Raw genomic sequence first — 13,699 nt, forward strand, 5'->3', positions numbered from 1 at the left:
CTCTAAGTCGAGCCACTTCTCTAGACCTCAGTAGGCCTCAGTGTTTCCATTTGTAAAACAGGGCTAAACAGGGCTAACACCCCTACTTTGTGGGGTTGTGAGAATAAATGAGCTACAACTGCCCAGCATGGTGCCTGGTGGATGCTGGGTAAATTGGTAAATATCAGTTCCCAGACCCTCTTCTCCTCTCCCTTCTGTCCCCAGTCTGTGTTCTCCTTGTTCTTGGAGCTTGAGCTCCCAGTTCTCCAGCTGCTCAACAGTCTGCCGCATGAGGTCGAACTCGGGGATGAACAGGGAGGTCAGGGAGCCAGCCATGAAGCATGGCGTCCCAAGGAGGGGATTGGAGGAGGGGTTCACCAGAACTCCCGCAGGGTTCAACCTTCTCCTCCATCTCCACTGAGGGCAGAGACAGAGGAAATAGTGAAACCTCCCCCAGGAACACAAAGATCCTAAAGGGACTGTAGGGCACGGGGGCCGCTGGGTAAGCAGGGGAAGAACAAGTCATAGGTTCATAACTCAGGGTGAGAATCAGGAGACCAGGGTTCCCACATGCCACTCACTTGCCATGTGACTTTGGAAAGTCCTCTCCCCTCTCTGGACTTTGGTTTTCCCATCTGTGAAATGGCCCTGTTGGGAGAGGTTCTCCAAGGCCCTTTCCAGGCTAGTTCTATTGCACGGAACAGCCATTCAAAGTTAACTCAAGAACCAGTGACTTGCAAAAGCTCATCCTTCCTTATAGATGTTGACTCAGGGTTTGTTAGGAGAGGGAAGCCAGCGTGTGCAGTTCATGCTGGAAGGCAGGAAGCCTTCCTGGAAGGCAGTTGGGACTGGAACAAACCAAGAGCTCTACAGAAGACTTCTGACTTGGCAGCATATGGGACCCTTAGGAACGAACCTTCAAACCCTCTGTTGGATACATAGTAACCAAGTCTGCCTGAATCCCAAATGGCCAGCTCTCACACTCTCCATTCCTGCTGGCTTCCACATCATCTCCCACAACCCCGTCTGCCCTGTCTGCTTGGCTCTGTCCTATTGTGTGTCATAGCTTCCAAAGGTGGGGGTCCGAATTGGCATAATGCTCCCCTGAACTTGGGCCACACACAATTACATACTGAATACATGGTCCTTGTGGTTGGTTCCCAGAAATTAGGAAGCACATTTCCTGCTTCATTTATCCATCTATTCTTTCATCCTCCTGTCCACTCATGCACCAACCCACCCACCCAGAGCACACATATTCCTCCTTCAACCTGTTCTTCTGTCCATTGCCCTGTCATTCATCCAACCAGCACCCACCATGTACATAGCACTGAGAATATTAAAGAAAGGCTGGGGGATCACATCCCAAGAACTCAGACAAAGAGAAGGAAAAATGGAAGTGTTTCCTTTAAGAATCTTTCCTTCAGTCGATATTTTTTGGGGATCATGACCCCTCAAGCCTAGCCCAGCACCGATCACAGAGAGACGCCTGATCAATATCATACTGAAGTTCTATGGGAAAAGCAGTGCCCTCGGATCCGGAAGTCTGGGTTCCAGGCCCACCACATCATTAAATCTTATTTAATCAACTTCATTCTGTCAAATTCTGGCTTGAACATCATTTTTTATTTTTGTGGCCCATGTTGTAAAGAAAGACGCCTCAAAGAGTTTCCAGCCCAAGACCTGCAAAACTGATAAATTCCACGTACTAAGAGTTATAAACAGAAATCCCAGGTGAAAGTGGTCACAAGGCATATTTTGCCTAGTGCCAAAAGGGCGGCACAGGCTGTGCCAGGAGTCGGTGGAGGAGGAGAGTTGTGGGTGTCCTGGTGGAGACTGACCAAGAGCTGAAATGTGACCTGTGGCTTCCATCTGCCCCTCGGTCTTTGGACCCAAGGCAAGGGCCCAGTTCCCAAGGGTCCTCAAACCATACCCGAGCTCCCACATAAATCTCCAGGTGTCCCACTGTCCTCAAGGGGAAAAAAGACACAAGGTTAAAGAGTTTATGCCCCTAAGTGAAAATGTCAGAGGAAAATAATTCCACCCAAGACTCTAGTCAGGACTAACATCTACGGAGATGCTAGGAAAGTGCCAGGCACTCTGCTTCCATGTTTCCTCATTTCATCAACACAACACAGCGAGAGTTTTTGTCTCCACTTTGCTGACAGGCAGTGGAGGCTCAGAGAGGTTAAGTGACTTGCCCAAAGTCTCACAGCAAGTGAGTGGAGGAGCTGAGTCTCAAGCTCAGATCTTCTACCTCCAAACCGTCTGTGGCTGCCAGGCCTCCGGGGGTGAGCAGTATTCCTGGGGACCCTCCGAGGGTCCACAGACATCATCACTGGGCCAGGACTCTGCTCACTCTTTCTGCCTGTTGATATTTTGAGCCCAGGAGGTACCACAAACCCTCAGAGTACGGCAGGTTCCTCACTCTCGGGACGACTTACATTTGGGCTGGATAATTCCTTGTCTGGGGGCCTGTCCTGCACATTGCAGAATGTTTAGCAGCATCCCCAGCCTCTACCCACCAGAAGCCAGTAGCATCCCCAGTTATGACAACCAAAAATGGCTCCAACCATTTCCAAACGCAACATCACCAGTGGTTGGAAACTACTGAAGCGGAGCGATCGGCCCGTCTCTTAACAGTTTCCTATCCTTTCTATCCAAAAAGGTCTAGACAAGAAGGAAAATGTCCAGTCCATACTTACATCTGTGGATACACAACCAACAATGATGATGACATCGATGATAACCACAAACACAACAGCTTCCATTATCAAGTGCTTACTAAGTACCATGCTAAGTACCTCATATATCTATTTTCTCACATATATTATCTCTATTTTCCAGATAAAAGAACCGAAGCTCAGAGAGCTTAGGTAACTCGCCCAAGGTCTTGGTGCTAAGATACAGCAGAGCTAGGATGCGTTAGAGTCCCATGTCTGCTGTAACAGATTACCACAAACTTAATGCTTTAAAACAAGACAAATTTATTTTCCTGCAGTGCTAGAGGTCACACGTCTGAAGTTAGTCTCCCTGGGCTAAAACCAAGGTGTTGGCAGGGCCGTGTTGCTTTCAGAGGCTCTAGGGGAGACTGTTTCCTTGCCATTTCTAGCTTCTGCAGGCCAGCTGCATTCCTTGGCCTGTGGCCCCTTCCTCCATCTTCAAGCTAACAGTGTAGCATCATCCATCTCTTTCTGACCTCTGCTTCCATCGTTATGTCTCTTTCTCTCTCTCTGACTCTCCCACCTCCCTCCTATAAGGACCCTTGTGATTCCAGTGGCCCCACCCAGGTAATCCAGGATAATCTCCCCATCTCAAAATCCTTCGGTTAATCACTTCTGCAAAGTCCTTTTTGCCATGTAAGGTCACATAGTCACAGCTTTGGGGGATCAGGATGTGGGTATCTTTTGTGGGGAGCCCATTATTCAGCCTAACATATAGGATTTAGACTCTTATCTGTCTGACCCCGAGGTTTATACTCAATTCATTCCTGCCTCCCCTCTCCTGCCCGAACAGACACATCCCATAGGCTGCGGGGGACGCGGAGGTTGATCAGACACGTCCAAGGAGTGGTAGGCGCAGGCCCACTATGAGAAGTATGGTGAGAGAGGAGCAGAGAAAGAGTCCTGGAAACACTGGGCCAGCTGGGGCTAGGGTGGGGCATGGGGAGTGGGCTCAGGAGGCAACCGGTGGGCCTGATTCCTTCCCTGCTGCACAAGCTGATTTCACGGAAGTCTCAGCACCTACCTCCAACCTAACTACAAATCGATCTGCAGGGCATCCATCCTGAAGGACCACCCCTCCAGCCCCAGCCAGCCAGGATCTGGTCCCATCTGTGGGATCTACTTGCCCAGTTAACTGGTAATCCTTCTCAATTTTTCCTTTCCAAATCTCCTCGCTGCCAAGGGCTTAGAACGTCTTCTGTTTTGTAAGTCCGTCCCTGCTCAGCTCTGGTTTGAGAGGATGACCTTGCGCTGCCTGGCCCCTGCGTGAGCCCATCAACCCCTTTACAGAACAGAGGAACCACACCAGGTGGGTCAGCCTGGCTCTCCCTCTCCCCTCCTCCAGCAGCTCTCAGGCTCTGCAGTGGTTCAGGAATGGGTGCCCTGGGCTCCTGGGCACAACAAATCTCCTGGCCCGCAGGAAAACTACAGGGAAGAAGGATAAATTCCGGTTTGCCTCACCTTGGGAGAAACACAGTTTGGGATCCTTTTAAAAAATCCAAGAGGGACTTCTGGTGAAACACAGATGGAACACAAGTATTCATCTCTGCTTCCTCCTGAAATCCCTCACGAAGACAGTAAAGGAATCAAGACGCACAAACCCACAAGGCTAAAGGGAAGGGGAGAGAAAACGACCACACGGGAGAGAGGCCAATCTGGAAGAGCTGATGGCTGAGCGTGACTTAGCAGCCTGGAAAAGGCTGAGGCTCAAACCTGCAGACTGGGGAAACCCATGAAAGCTGATCGCACTGAAGAAACCCCAGGAAGACTCAGGAACGGGTGGCAAGAGATGCCCCTAAAAGTCAAGATGCCACATGGGGCTGAAAAGAGGAAGACAAAAGTGTGTAAAAGGAGCAGCTTAATCCCATTCCCTCCATCCCTTCAGCAAAACAGAATAAAGGAAACACCATTTAAAGAGGTTGGGAGGCCAGAAGGGGGAGCCCTCACACGCTACCACTCCATGTCAATTACAGACCCCAAACAGGAAGACATCCATTACCACCCCAGCAGGAGGCAGGAAGATGACCTTCTTGCCGCCACTCAGCTGAGAGAAACCCTCGTGAAGCTGAGCTCTCGCTTTCCACCAAAGGATTTTCATTCAAAACGACCCCTCCCTACTTCCTCCTTCTTCTCTATAAAGTAATGTTCCTCTCCTTTGTTTGCTGGACTTGCCTATGGCTTTTGCTATAGCTGGCTTGTCTCAAATTGCAATTCCTTTGCTATTCCCGAATGAACCCATTTTGCTGGTAAAATAACTGGCTGTTTTCTTTGCTTAGGTCAGCACCTCCACCCCCTCCATCTGCCCTCCCAGCCGCAGGACTTCTCCATCCTGCAGGATCCAGTAAATTCACCCTGTACAGAGTGAATCAGGAAGGGGACCCTCCCTGCCCAAGGTGATAGCCACACGTGGCCATCTACTTTTAAATGATAATTAAGTAAAATTAAATACAAGTAAAAGTTCAGTGCCCCAGTCGCACAAGCCACATCTCAAGGCATCATGTGCCCAGTGGCCTATGGCTCCCGCATTGGTCAGTGCAGGTCTAGAATGTGTCCACCTTTGCATAAGGTTTTATTGGACAGCGCTGCTCCAGACCTTGGCCATCCAAAGTGTGGTCCTTGGATTGGCAACTCCGGGGACCTTGTTAGGAATGCAGAATCCAAGGCTCCATTCAGACCTGCCGAATGAGAATATGCATTTTAGCCAGATCCCCAAGCGATCCATGGGCACATTTGGCTTTGAGACTCAGGGGAAATGGCAGAAGGCAGTGGTTAACCTCTGGCTGAAAATGGAGTTCAGGGAAAGTCTAAATCCTGCCTGGTGGGGCTCAGCCAGTCCCCTGAACCACCTGGGCTGCCAGAACTCCCAGAGCCGGGCTCCAACCTCCAGGCAGCAAATTAGAGAGGAGGCTCTGGGGAGACTGATTAGCCAAAGAGAACAGAAGTACAGACGCTACTGATGGTAGAGAATCCCCCAATGAAATGATGAGATTCCTGCCCATCGGCCTATGGGAGGCTGCTAGTTGACAAGCCCGGCCCACACCCAGAGCTTCCCCTGAACTTTTGTTTTCAATGAGCTTTTTAGCACCTTACTCTTAAATAGGAACAGATGGCCAGAGTCAATGGACCTTTGGGGGTAAAAGGCTCACATGCAATGAACAAACAGCAAACAAAACAAATGAACAAAGGGAGGTATTTAAAGCAAAGAGGCAACACAAATAGCAGAAGAAAACTTCAGCATCCTCAGAGAGACGAGACACTACACCTATAAAACAAGAACAGGATGCTATAAGAAAAGAATATTTTGAGAATAAGAAAGGGTGCTTGGAAATAAAAATTTGATGAAAGAAATAAAAAATTCAATAGAAAAGTTAGAAGATGGTTGAGAAAACGTCTCATAAAAGGGAACAAAAAAGATTGAGAGAGAAAAAGGTGAAAACAGATGACTCCAGGAGGACCAACATCCTAATAACAAGAATTCCAGAAGTGACTAAGCAGAGAAAATCGAAGCCAGGGAGGAAACGATCAAGCACAGGATACCTGAAAATTTCCCAGAAACAAAGGACGTAGAATTTTCAGAATGAGAGGACCCTCTGAGTCCCAGAACAATGAATAAAAAAGACCCACAACAGGACTCATCATATGACCTCTCGGAACACAGGGCATAAAGAGAATATCCTACACACGGCCATAGATTTTTTTTTAAATGGGGTCAAATACAAATAAAAGGATCAACAATCAGATGAAATCAGAATGGCAGTGGATTTGACAGCAGCAGCACTAGACGCTCTGAGACAACTCTCCAAAATTCTGAGGGGAAATAATTTCCAGCCTAGAAGTGTACAGCGAGCCAAACTAAATATTGAGTGTGAGGATAGAAGACATTTTCGGACACACAAGGCTTCAAAAAAATCCACACCACCCCATGCACCTTTTCCTGGGCAGCTTCTGGAGGACCCGCCCCCGCTGGATCCAGGGACCGGGGGTGCCCGGGGCGGCGCCCTGCAGCAGCCAGGAGGGTAACCAGTCCAACTCAGGGGAGGCGGGAGGCGCAGGGAGATTTTGCCAGCCACGAAAAAATGCAAGCGGTAGATTTTCTGCTGTGTTTGTCAAGACTGAAAGGAGATGGATCCTTCTGTTGGAGAGTTTGGGGGATGAATTCATGATAAACTAAGCTCCTCCAAAAGACTTAAGGAACCAGACTCCTCCCTCCTACTCCACCCCCACCATTTCTCCTCCACCAGTCCCCACGCCCTCTGTGCTGGCAACGCCTGTGATCACAGGATTCTGCGGAACCCAGTCTGAAGACTGCTGTGTGTCCACGGCCCTCTCCTGACAAATGGGGAAACTGAGGGCCTGTGAGGCACCCAGGGGCAGCCAGAGAGAGCAAGGTTCATTGGCAGATCACTTGGTACGTTTTCAAGAACTCCCTTCTCATTCAGTCACAACAGCAGCAAGAACCAAACCAACCCTACAAGAACCGGGGCTGGTGAGTGATAAGCGAGACCCCCGGGGCCATGCGCTCCCCTTAGCTCTGCTTTCAACCCCCTTGCTGATGGAACTGCGCCCAGTTTCTAAAAGGCACAGGCTGAGCTCCCTGGGTTACTTCCAGGGGCCACCTAGTGAAGCAAGAACGTGTAGATGTGAATGAGTTTTATGCTCACGGACAGGCATGTCCTATCCCAAATGAGTGCCAGCAATCTCCTTGGGACCGGGGTCCCGACCCCAGTGCTCTAGGGTAGCTCCTTATTATTATATTTTTAGGAACCGAGGCCAGTGCCTCCTAGGAACTCCCGTATCTGGGTTCAGCCCAACGCTGACCCTCAGCGCTCTCACCCCTGATTCTCTGCCTCTCCCTCCGCCTTTTCCAGGGCTTGGCTAACCTCGAAGTGCTTGGAATTAATGAGTCCAGGACGTAAACTCTGTCTGGAGCACCTGCCCGTTAACATGGAACTCTAGGAAAATTAATACACTGTAACCTTCACATGTGACATTCTTTGAGTCTCAATGTCCTGGTCTATAGAACTCTACCTCACCTATTTAATACAGTCACCACCGAAACCCCAACAGAGAGGCCTGCTGTGGAGGGCAAGAACTCTGGGCTGGGAACTAGGAGTCCTGGGTTCGAGTCTTACCTCTTTTACTTACTTGCTGTGTGACCTTGGGCAAGTCACTTGTTCTGTCTGGACTTCAGTTTGCTCTCCTGCAAAATGCACAGCTGGGCTCCAGGGCCCTCCCTCTCACGCTCCTTTCATCGGTGACTCTCCCGGTCTCCTGGTTTGGTACAGGCTGTGGCCCCTCACTCTCCCCAAGGCTTGCTGGCCTCCCACACTCTCCATTCCAGAAGGAACACCCCTCCCCTTTCCTGCCCCAGCGCAGGCCTGGCAGGCGCTGGCCTGCAGAGAGGACAGGAGGTGGGGAACAATCCGGGCCCTTCAAGCTGCCCGCGGTGAGAGCTGGCCGGCGGCCAGTCACAATAGGCCCCGAGATACAGAGGGGCGTTTGTCTGGGGGACCCACGGTTTCGTGTAAACCTTTGCTCTTGCTCTGGCCTGCCGCCTCTGATTTCTCCCCTCCCTCTTGGGCGGCAGTGCCAGCCTCCAGCTTTGTTAGGAGGTGGGATGCGGCTGTTGCACAGGCGTGAGCAGCCCCTCAACAGGCTGGGAAACCAGACAAAAAGGAGGTGGGAAGAAAGGCAGGGAGCCATCCGGGGGCAGCGTGGCTGCGGTGAAGGAGGCCACAGCGAGGGCGGAGGGTGGAGATGGGGGGACCACAGGGCAGTGGGGCAGTAGAGAGGGGGTCAAGAGGGCCTTGTTCCTGACTCCTTCATTGACTCGCCACGGGACTGTGAGCAAGGCACGTCCTTCTTCTCTCCAGGCCTCAGTTTCCACAGCTTTCAAATGGGGGTGATTGTCCCGCCTTTAGGCTGTAACGACTAAACTAAACAAAACGATGACTTACAAACAGTGTGGCGTAGCGAAGAAAAAGCCAGCCCCGGTGGTTAACATTGGGTGCTCTTACCACCTGTCTGTCAGTTGGCATACTGTGCCAGCTGTGTGTTGCTGAGATGCTGAAAGCTGTGCCACCGGGATTTCAAATACCAGCAGGGTCACCCGTAGTAGACAGGTTTCAGCGGAGCTTCCAGACTGAGACACACTAGGAAGAAGGACCTGGTCACCCACTTCCGAAAAAATTGGCCATGAAAACCCTACGAATAGTAGTAGCACGTGGTCTGACCCAGCACCGGAAGGTGAGAGGATGGCACAAAAAGACAGGGCAGGGTTCCGCTCTGCTGGACACAGGGTCGCTAGGAGTTGAAATCGACTCCCCAGCACTAACAAGAAAGTAAAGAAATGGGTTTGGACTCAGATGGACCTGGGTTCAAATTCCACTTTTGTTACCTTGAAACTCACTGTTGTGGGCAACTTATTTACCTTCCATGAGCCTCACCTTCCTCCCTTGAGTTAAAAAGACAAGATTGCAGGGCTCAAACAACAACTGATAGAAAGCACCCCACCCAATAAATATGTCTGAATAAATAACGAATCGGTCAGGGCCACTGCATGACTTTTGGGGGCCCCCCCCATAATAAATTTTCATGGGCTCTGAATATTTTATTTTTTCTGATGTGAGAAAAAAACGGAACACTTCTTCTGTCCTAAAAGTTGGGTTTTCCTCCTGATTTTAAAAGAAATCAAAACATTTTGGGAGGCCCTTAAAAATACTGTGGGACTCGTTTCTGCCGTGCCTGGTTGATAAGTCGGCCCTGGTATTGGTTCAGCTGACGTGTCTCAGGCGGCGTTTTTTTTTCCAGCTTCCCACAAAATGAACTAGTGAGAGAGCACAAGATGGCAGCCAGCCTTTTTTTTTTTTTTAAAGATTGGCAACTGAGCTAACATCTGTTGCCAATCTTCTTTTTCTTCTTCTCCCAAACCCCGCCCCCCCCATAGTTGTATATTTTTAGTTGTGGGTCCTTCTAGTTGTGGCATGTAGGATGCCGCCTCACCATGGCCTGATAAGTGGTGCCTTGTCTGCGCCCAGGACTCGAACTGGTGAAACCCTGGGCCTCGGAAGCAGAGCACACGAAATTAACCACTGGGCCACAGGGCCGGTCCCCCAGGCGCCATCTTTAAGGTCCACTGGGTCCCCAGTGTTGTCTCTGAACCCCACCATGGAGCTCAGAGAGCCCTGGAATACAGACACCTCCCACCCCACAGAGCTGGGCCCAGGGGCCCCTTTTTGCCCAACCTCCTGGTTTCAGCGTGGTCTGAGCCATGTCGCCCAGGCTGATGGGAACGCCACAGGCGTGGAGCCTGGGAGAATCCAGGGGTCCCGGGCGTGTGAGCTGGGCCTGGGTCTCAAGGAGCTAGGGCGGGGAGGACGAGCACTCACCACGCCCGGTCATGGCTGCTCCCTTTTGGGAGCCTCTGTGCCAAGCACTGTGCTTGGGGCTTCACGTTCATAATCTCATTTAATCCTCATCACAACCATTCTGCCTGACACCCAAGGAAAGTGAGGCACAGAGAGGCCAAGTAATTCGCCCAAAGTCACAGAGCCACCAGAACAGGGTTGGGACCAGTCTTCTGCTTCCCAAATTGGGGGCCTCCCAGCCCCAACCCTGCCCTCCTCGAAGAGTCCAAGAGTCGGAGGAAACATGGCAGAGACCTTTAGGGGCAGCGGAACGTGCAAGGTGAGCGTGAGTCCGGGGTCCAGGGAAATACAGAAGTGAGCGGGACAGCGGCGCGGGCAAGGGGCGCACAGGGGCCCCTGCGGACCCCAGGGGTGCTGCGCTCGTGGGCGGGCTGCGGCTGAACCGCTAACGGTGCTTCATCCCCTCGCCCAGCGGCCCCAGCCCCTCTGCTCACCGCACACACAGCCCAGGCCGCCCCGCTTGGGGACCACTGCCTGCCTCGCCGGGAAAGAGCAGCTCAGAGTCACAGCGGAAGGAGCGTGGCCGGGGCCTCCGGCTCTCAAGTTCACCCAAAGAGGGGGAGGCCTAGGTGGAGCCGGGGCTTCCATGCCACCCTCCTCACCCTACAGCCAGGAGAGTGGGCACGCCTAGAACAGAGAGGATGGAAAGGTCCCCCCTTCTCTCAAAACCCATGAGCTGCACAGCCAGCCCAGAGAACTTTCTAGCCACAAATCCGCCCCTGCTCATCTCTGCCTAGACCTTCCACAGCCTCTCATCAGCAGAGGCAAATGAGGTTGACTCCCTAACACGCCTTTTACCGCCTAGCAGCTCTAGACTATGGTAGCCACTGGCCATAAAAAGCGGTCAACAAGTTCCGGCAGGATCTGGATCCCGTAGACTCCTCCAGTATCATCCCTGTTGGAGCGCAGCCCTGTCGGTCCCTCCCATCCCTGCCACAGGGCCTTTGCATGTGCCAGAGCACCCTCTCCACGCCCACTAACTCAATACTTTTTTTTTGGAAGAAGATTAGCCCTGAGCTAACATCTGCCACCAATCCTCCTCTTTTTGCTGAGGAAGACTGGCCCTGAGCAAACATCTGTGCCCATCCTCCTCTACTTTATATGTGGGATGCCCGCCACAGCATGGCTTGACAAGTGGTGTGTAGGTCTGCACCTGGGATTCACACCAGTGAACCCCGGGCCGTGAAGCAGAATGTGTGAACTTAACCACTGCGCCACTGGGCTGGCCTCTGACACTTATGATACTCTAACCCAAAGGTCCCTTCCAATCCCCGTGCCGTGCACTCTCACAGCACTGTGTCCTTCAGCTCACATCTTCCACTTGGTGACCGCTTGTGTCCACACCAGGCTCTGAGCTCCGTGACTGGGGGGCCGTGTCAGTTTTTATTCACCTTTTGGATCCCCAGCGCTGGAACCGCACTTGGCACCTCACCAGCGTCAACACTCGGTTGTTGAATGAAACACGTGACCGGCTGAATGAACAAGCGGGGGTCGGGGGGCGGTATGCGCAGTAGTTGCTGCTGAACTGCAGCATCCAGCGGGGACCAAGCACAGGCCTGTGCTCTTGTGCTTTCCCACGTGTGGTGGCCACAGTGATGCAGACGTGACACTGAGACATGGGACAGGCCGAGGGGGCTGTGGAGCTCAGAGAGGGAGACAGTGCTGAGCAGGGGGCCGGGGAAGAGGGCAGGCTGCCTTGAGTGGCACCAAATGGTCATTAGACGCTTGTGCTGTGGGGTCAGAGTGACCGGGGTCTGTATCCTCATAATTTAATGATCTCTCTATTCACATGGTTCCCAGTGCCAGGCCCTACACTAAGCCCTTTATGCTTGATGTTTTCATCTGCCCTAAGTGGGAAGCATGTTACAGTTTAAAATTTTTATGTGAGGAAACTGAGGCCCAGAGAGGGTAAATAACTTTTCCAAAGTCACCAGCTGAGGTAGACTGTGAACCCAGGGAATCTGACTTAGAGTCTGGTCCACATTTTAAGCGCTCGATGAGAAGAATAAACATTTAAAAAGTGCTACGTGCTGAACACTTTTCTAAAAACTTTACAAGTAAGTTATTTGTTTAGTTTTAATTTGTATAACTCATTTCTTCCCATAACAACCCTAAGAGGTGAGTATCATTATCTCTATCTTACAGGTGAAGAAACTGAGGTGCAGAGAGTAACTTGCCTGAGGTCACACAGCCAGCAAAAGTGGTGGAACTGGGTGGAACCCTGGCAGAACACTCCAGAGCTCATGCTTTTAGCCACTCCACAGCTTCTGCTCAACGAAGGAGGATTATTATTATTATTGCTTATTTGACGGGGATTTTGTAGGGTAGAGAAGGGAGGAACAACATTCTATCTGGGAAGAACAGCGGGAGTGGAGACTGGGAGGTGGGGGCGGGGCTGAGCACATTTGGGAAGGGAAAGCTAAGATTCGGCGAGGGGATGGGACGGTGGAGGTCCCAGCACAGTGGAGCCGAGAGTCCAGGGAAGGCCAGAGTGGAGATTAGATGCGAGGGAAGTCCTGGGATTAAACTGTGGAGGATCTCCCTCCACAGGGAGATGCTAGCAGCCCCCGCTCCCTCCGGAATCCCTATATCATGGATTCTGTGTGAGGTGTTTGAAAACGCAGAGCGTCAGAGCCAGACTGACCTGGCACTGCTGGGTGCCATTTGGAAAGCTACTTAACCTCTCTGTGCCTTATTACTTTTCGGTAAAATGGAGGTAAGAAACGAGACTTCCTTCATAGGGTTGCTGTTTGGGTAAAGTGAGATAATGAACATAAAGCCCCTGATAAAGCACTTACCAGCCCTTTAATATATTTCATTTCTCTCCCCTCCCCCACCTCTGGGACGATCTCCCCAAACCCCCAGTCTTACTAGAATTAAGGCTAAAATCAACGACTGATCTAGAACCACCAAGATCCCTGGGGACCCCAGGTCAATAAGGTGACAGAGGAAGAAGAGAGGAAAATGTCAAGCTATCCAGTTTTCAAAATGTGTCCAAAACTGAGAAAAAAGAATAACTGTAATCTATTTCCTTCTCCTCCTTGCTGTGGCGACTTGGGGTTACATAAGCGAACTTCTCCGTGAGGCACCCGTCGGGGGCCTGCAGCAGGCAGGTTGGCAGCGGCATAAATAAATATTTCTGTGCTCTCTGCCCCGGGCTCAGGTTCTGAGCAAACACCACAGGCTGAACGGGAGGCCTCGGCGAGGAGGAAGCTGGGCGCGGAGCGAGCTCTGGGTCGGGAGTCAGGTGACCTGCTGGGAGTCAGGTGACCTGCCTTCCAGGCCCAGCCCCGCCTCCAAGGACGTGCACAGTGGGTGACAAGTCTTCACGGAGGAGAGATGCCAGTGTGGGCCGGGGAGCCGAGGATCCCTCTGTCAGTTCTCTTTGTGGATAGAGTTAAGCCTGCTCCCCTACCCTGGCCTGGCATTCAAAGCCCCCCAACCCCACCTCTTTCCTGCCGCCTCTCCCATCCCATCTTGGCACCCACACACTGGGCACCTTAGCTCTTTGGTACTACAGAGCCCCCCCCCCCCCCGACCCTGGCCCCACACTCTTGACGGGGTTTGGCC

At 51.8% G+C, this 13,699-nt stretch overlaps 1 protein-coding gene across 6 annotated transcripts in view; it reads right to left on the minus strand.

The window, feature by feature from the left end:
* Positions 1-13,699, minus strand: part of NCMAP (non-compact myelin associated protein) — a 60,784-nt gene that overhangs the window by 36,537 nt on the left and 10,548 nt on the right. The window contains exon 1 of one of the 6 annotated variants that reach the window (XM_070510692.1): positions 7,848-8,046. The exons of 4 other annotated variants lie outside the window; for them this stretch is intronic. The gene's annotated coding sequence lies outside the window, so the exon portion shown is untranslated. Of the gene's footprint in view, positions 1-7,834; positions 8,047-13,699 lie in introns of those variants that run through there. One more of the 6 variants, XM_070510693.1, reaches the window with a different exon arrangement.

This window comes from Equus asinus, chromosome 5 (genome assembly GCF_041296235.1).
Source record: "Equus asinus isolate D_3611 breed Donkey chromosome 5, EquAss-T2T_v2, whole genome shotgun sequence".
NCBI classification, from domain to species: domain Eukaryota; kingdom Metazoa; phylum Chordata; class Mammalia; order Perissodactyla; family Equidae; genus Equus; species Equus asinus.